Source organism: Oxyura jamaicensis, chromosome 23 (assembly GCF_011077185.1).
Source record: "Oxyura jamaicensis isolate SHBP4307 breed ruddy duck chromosome 23, BPBGC_Ojam_1.0, whole genome shotgun sequence".
In the NCBI taxonomy this organism is placed as follows: Eukaryota; Metazoa; Chordata; class Aves; order Anseriformes; family Anatidae; genus Oxyura; species Oxyura jamaicensis.
The window spans coordinates 3,230,723-3,236,722 of NC_048915.1; the positions used below are offsets into that span (position 1 = coordinate 3,230,723).

The following is a 6,000-nucleotide window of genomic DNA, read 5'->3' on the forward strand; positions in this document are numbered from 1 at the left end:
ACTCAGCCCTTCATAGTCAATCAGGCTCCCGTTTCACTGCGCATCACTTGTGCAAATCAAGTTTCTCTGTGAGAGGATGGATAAAATGAAGGTGGGAAAGGTGTCAGAAAGCAGAACAAGAATCATGCAAATTGACAGTGAGTGTTCAGAACTCAGGTAATTAGCAGAGAGACAAAAAGCTTTCATATCTTATCCTAAGAACAGGACACATCCAATGTACCCAGCACAACCCTGCCTAAGAGCGTAGCACGGATCTCAAGACATACTGCATCTAATAGGAAGTGATACAGCTAGTTGGGACCTGCCAGGATCCCAGCTTATTTACCCTTCAAAATTTCATTGTTGGCCCTCAAGGTATCAACACTTAAGAAGTACTGAGGCATGGCTGACAAACTACAGAGGAGGATTTATGCCGCAACAGAGGAAAAAATCCTAGATGGGAAACTTGAGCAAAGCCCAGTAGCGCAACTGAGTTCTGTCAGTACTAGTTATTTATTTTTAAAGCAGACAATCCATGGCCCTTCCTCGTCATCTGCTGCATATGGAACTGTTGTGTGTTCTGAGGAGTGCTTTGAATGCTCAAATCCTCAGCCTGATTTGAAATTTGGGGAAAAAAATATATATACATTTCTGAATAGCACATTATTTATCACTGAAACATCACGAAGTAGTGACTCTCAGCTGTCCATCACTGGGTGCTTTTTCACGTTACCTGTTTCCATGAAACTCCTGTAGTCTCCAATGTTTGTAATCTCAGACTTTCTAGTAGTACAAAGCACATGCTAAGGCAAACACCACCTGAGACACCAGCTTTTTTAACATACCCAGTAGCATAAATCACATTTCCAGATTACACACACGATTTTCCATGTAAAATGGTTATGATTTAACAGAAAAACTTATTTTTAGCTTAAGGCGTTCTGGCAGCTGGAGATGCAGATTTGTGGCTATTTCTAACCACTAAACATGCATGGGTTACAGCACAGCGTTGTCTGCTATTTAGTTTTTAATTTAGAGAACTAATTAGTTGGATTTACTGTCTTTAGCATCCCTTACATTTTGCTTAAGGAGAAATAGATGAGCCCTGCATGTCAAGTCAAGCCCCAGAAGAAAAAATAACTTCAGCACAAGGGCATGCCCAGTGGGAAACACCTCAGATGTAGCAATAGATTCAAATCTTGCAGCACCAAATACGTGTCGCTGTGTAGAGAAGAGACGGGCAGATCCCTCATGTAGCTGAGATGCAGATCATCCAGCGAGTTTAAAACTTCCCTAGCAACATTTCTGCTCATGGGAGAGAGGGACGTTCTGATCAGCAGCTAGATTCCGGATGGGAATAAAGGAAAATATAAAAGAGCTTTGTAGCAAAAATCAAAGTGACAATGCTTTCAGTGTGTTACGGTGTGAGCATGAAGTTACACACGTGCCACAGACACGAAGACAGTTTTCAGTACATGCAAGAGGTAATGAGGTTTGGAAGTTGAATGGGAAGCAGTCAAGATGGCACGGCTGGATGACTACAGAGTAACCTACGCAGCAGTTATCACAAGAATTATTATTATTTTCCTCCGGCTGGAGGAAATACCCTGTACCATCACACACAACTCAGCAGCAAACATTTTAGCATTTTGAGTACTGAAAACATTAATAGTTCAGGAGCACGTTCTTCAACAAAAATAAAATCTCTAACCACACTTTGATAGCAGCAGTGTGTATTTCAACCGAGGGGTGAAGAGGCCTCCCAGCCACAAGGTTGGCTTCGGAGCATTTCAGTCGGCGACCAGGCCGGCAGCAACCCGTTCAAAAGCCAGCTCATTTGGAACTGCTCATTCCCTTTGCAGAGGCCCAGTGACATAAAGCAAGGTAGGGTATTTCAAGATTTCTTCACTCTCACGTTATTGTAATGTAATAATAATTACATTATTATTGGTTGAAAGCCATTTCACTGCTCGCAGAGCACTCACATCATCCAGCTTGTGGCTGTCCAAGACCTCGATGCTCATCTCATGCTTACAAATTCAGACTCCTTGGGAAATCCAGAGGACTTCAAACCGGCCGTCACTTCTCACACAGGTGAGCCACTCTTCCTCCCTAGAGCAATCAGATCCTCTTCTGAGGACACGGCTGAGCAGAGCAGACCAATGTCACAGCACCCTAAGTGCCCTTCTTGTAAATCCTTGAGATCCTTTCCACTTTGCCCCACTCACTTGTCCCAGGGCTGCCTCTCCTGGCGAACGTCCCTGATTTACTCCTTTTTCTCCCTGCTCCTGCTGCTGGGGAGCTGCAGCCTGTCAGCAGCTGCATCCTACTCCTTGGTTGCTCAAGGCAGTTGTCAGAAACATCATTGGCCACTTCTACGCTGCTGCTTCTGGGTGGGGTACGCACATTACTCAAGCTCACTACTTCTATGTTTGCGAGGGCAAATGTAAGACTTTTCAGCTATGATAACACAAAGTGGAAAAATCGTTCTCACTGGGACATTCTGATCTGTTCCCTGTGTTCTAGAATACCTCCAGCATTCTAGACGCGGAATACTTCTCAATCTGAAACCCCTCCCTGTTGCTGTTGGATTCCCTCTGAACAGCACAGGTTGCAACAGGTCACTGAACTTAATCAAGAACAGACACTGAAGGCCCAGGAGAAGCCAAGTAAAGATGGAAGAAATATGCCATCTCGTAAAGTTACTGGAGGAGACATTTACACATTAGGGTTCTTGGTTTGGCTCTGTTCTAGGGTATAATAGTGACTATAATAATGCCGCATTTTTACTCAACAAATCTTGTTTCCTGCTTAGTCACTACACCACAGCAAAGGCTGTGTTTGATTAGCAGAAGCAACAATATTCAAGCAAATCTAACACATAATCAGTTTTATGGAACTAGTTCTGGTTTCACGACGAAGAAAACCTTACCAAAATTTGTTTTTCTCTGCAGCAACTGAAAGATTGCAGTGTTCTTCCCCCTTTTGTGTAGTTACAACACTATGGCCGCTGCTTTTTCAGCGATAACAAAGATAAATTATCTCAGGAGATTCACGAACGTGCTCCATTTTGGGCCTCCCAGGAAGTCAGGACTTTCCGAGCAAGCTGCAGTGAAGTTACCTCACCTAGCTTTTAGGTACAGAAATCCCTGCTTTTCACTTGTCAGTCAGAAATGCATTAATTATCTGAACTCAGACGCTTAAAACAAAGGCTTTCAACCGCACCAGAGATGAAATAACGGCAATAGAAATTAGAAAGGCATTAAGAACAGTCCAAGCCAAACCGTATCCAGCTTTATTAAAGGTACTTTTCATAAACAATCATGGTAATTTAGGCAGGACATGGGCTACAATCTGCAACATTTTACAACAACTGTCAAACTCCCCTCCCTTCATGGACTACCCAAACGTAAAAGTTGCTATAAAACTGAAGAATCTTCATTTCATACTTGTAGAGGGAAAAGTTTAGAGTGAGGGTGGACACTTTCACATTTAGCATGTTGTTTAACAACTCTTCACAAATCTACCCTGACTTTGAGAAAAATTAAAACTGCAGATTTCTTAATCTGAAGATCCACAATATAAAAGAGGAAATGCAGCTCCTTTTAGAGCTATTATGTCCCAAATTAGACACCACAAGTCCGGGATCACCTGACAATGCATTTAGAGTGGCAAGTCCCAAAATGCCGGTTTTGCTGTATTTCGGAGTGATTGGCTCTGGGCAAAAACTGAGGACACGAAAGGGAACACAGAGGGCAATACAAACTGCAGTTGGAAGTTGGCAACAGGCGTCTTGGGAGCTTCAACGTTCACTCTGATGCACTTCACGAAACAGACGTGCAGCATTAAGGAAACCCTTCCTCCTTTATTCAGGAAGAGCCCTTCTTCCAAAAACTGGGGAGGGGGTAAACTTTTACTTTGAAAATTTAGGTTCCAAGAAATAGACTAAGTGACATTTGTCCCCACTGCCCCCCCCCCCCCTCAAAACACAACAACGAAGCGGTCTGTGTGCTAACAACATAGCTTAAAAAAAAGTAAAACAAAATTCTGCATTGTTATAAAACTTGATAAAAAATAGTATTTCAAACTGTACAGTCACCAGAAGTACACAGTTATCAAAAATTCACACATTTTACTTGGCATCACCAGCACCTTCGGCTTTCTGTGCCTAAAAGAAAAAGGGGGAACCGGTCAATATACACCACACACTTGCACCAAACACAATTCCTTTTCCCGAGTAACAATTCTCCGAACAGAAATCTACCTGGGCCGTACCACCGTAATTCTTAGCAGAAAGAAATCCAACCTTCACAGTAGTGCAAAAGGCAACCTGGAGTTGCTTTAGGAAGTGCTAACTTTATGCGATTTTAGAACAAGGCAGAACAGTAACTTTTCATACAGCAACTAGCAAACAGACAGCAGTAACTCATTACTGACCAGGCAACACAGCCCTCTGCATCCGTGGACGTGCTGTTAATGTCACAAGCGACAGGTCTAAATACTCAAGCAGTAATTCATCTTCATTAGCACAAGCCTAGACCTGCCTTTGTTTGATAGGGAAAAAATCAATTTGCTGTTGTAACTCAAGCTGCTAGACCTGCTGTTATACCTGGTCTGTTTTGGCATCTCCGTTTTCTGCAGGGTTGTTTCCCTCCTTGCCAGCATCAGCTTTCCCCTTCTTTCCCTTGGGCAACTTCTCGCTCTTCTGTCAAACACAAGATGACACACACCATCACAATTACCAACATCCAGTCACTAAGCCACAGGAATCCGAAACCTAGCATGGTAAAATCAGCACTGGATGTCGGCCTGAGAAGTGCGCAACGCACAAGTGTTCACGTATTCAAGAGATCGATGCCAATGAGAAGGGTCTTCTTGTACTTAATCACTCTTCGGTATTTTTTATTCAAGTTTTGTAAAATACAGAAGTTTTCACCGCGACTTTATAGAAGCGATGACGCAGCTAGATTTCAGCACTAGATACGCTACAAAGTTCTGTCAGTAGACAAATCCAAACCTCGTAACTTACTTTCCTCTTGGTAACAGCGCTAACACAACAACTCACCTTTGGAGCTGCCTTTTTAGGTTTAGGCTCTGGCTTCGGAGGGGCGGGTTTCTGTGAAATAAAAAGAGACTCTCGTATTATGAAAAATTATTTTTAAAGAGGCATTTCTTTTTACTACTCAACCCCAGATGGTTTATTTTTAGGAAAGCAAATTGAAACATTTGAAATGGAAGCACTTACTTGATTTGTCAGTTGCTCAGCCACTCCCATAACACTACACAATGGGGCAGTTTGTTAAGCTAATAACTTTCTTTCAGCTGAACAATGCGTCTCTCCAGAATACCTACAGTTCTCACACAGATGCAGTATTTAATACTCGGAGCCTAAAGCTATTAAATGTTGTGACATCTCCGCTCAGCAAGAGAATACTCACAGCAGATAACCTCGCCGATCTCCGTTGTGGCTGTTTGAAAAGAGAAAGTATTTAATTTAACGTGACAAAATGTAAACCATCAAAACACGCAAAGTCTGATCGCAAAGTAATAAAACCCCAGGAGTAATTTCTAAGTTTTTAGTTCACTTTTTTTTCCCTTTCTCAAGGAACACGAGAATATCCTGTTTACATCGCTCCTAATAATAACTAACAATAGTTAAATAGTTTTTTCATGCTTAAGCCCAGACGTGCAGCTAACGCTTGGAAGGGCCGCTATGGATTAGGAGGAATCCCCGTCCCCTCAAGGATCTTTCTGACAACCGAGCTGAACCTTGCCTTCCAACACTTCACAACCCAACTTCGGCGAAAACACCCAACTTCTTACCTCATCCTTAACTTTGGCCTTATCGCCCTTGGTATCTCCTTCAGCCTAGAGCGTGAAAGAGAAGCAGAGGCAACAAGTTAACGGGGGCGCGCTCGCTCCTAAACGGCTGCGGGGAGGGGGGTGGCAGGCCCTGGGGGCTCTCCCCGGGATTTGGGAGGGCTACAACGAGGACCCAGCGGGCGGAAGGGAGGGGGGGGG

At 43.3% G+C, this 6,000-nt stretch overlaps 1 long non-coding RNA gene across 1 annotated transcript; it reads right to left on the reverse strand.

The window, feature by feature from the left end:
* Nucleotides 1-4,587: 4,587 nt before the first annotated feature.
* Nucleotides 4,588-5,957, reverse strand: LOC118177654. The gene is made up of 4 exons (XR_004755885.1): nt 5,803-5,957; nt 5,418-5,447; nt 5,045-5,095; nt 4,588-4,684 (listed from the first exon to the last, which is right to left on the reverse strand). It is a non-coding gene; the product is annotated as an uncharacterized LOC118177654 (long non-coding RNA).
* Nucleotides 5,958-6,000: the final 43 nt, after the last annotated feature.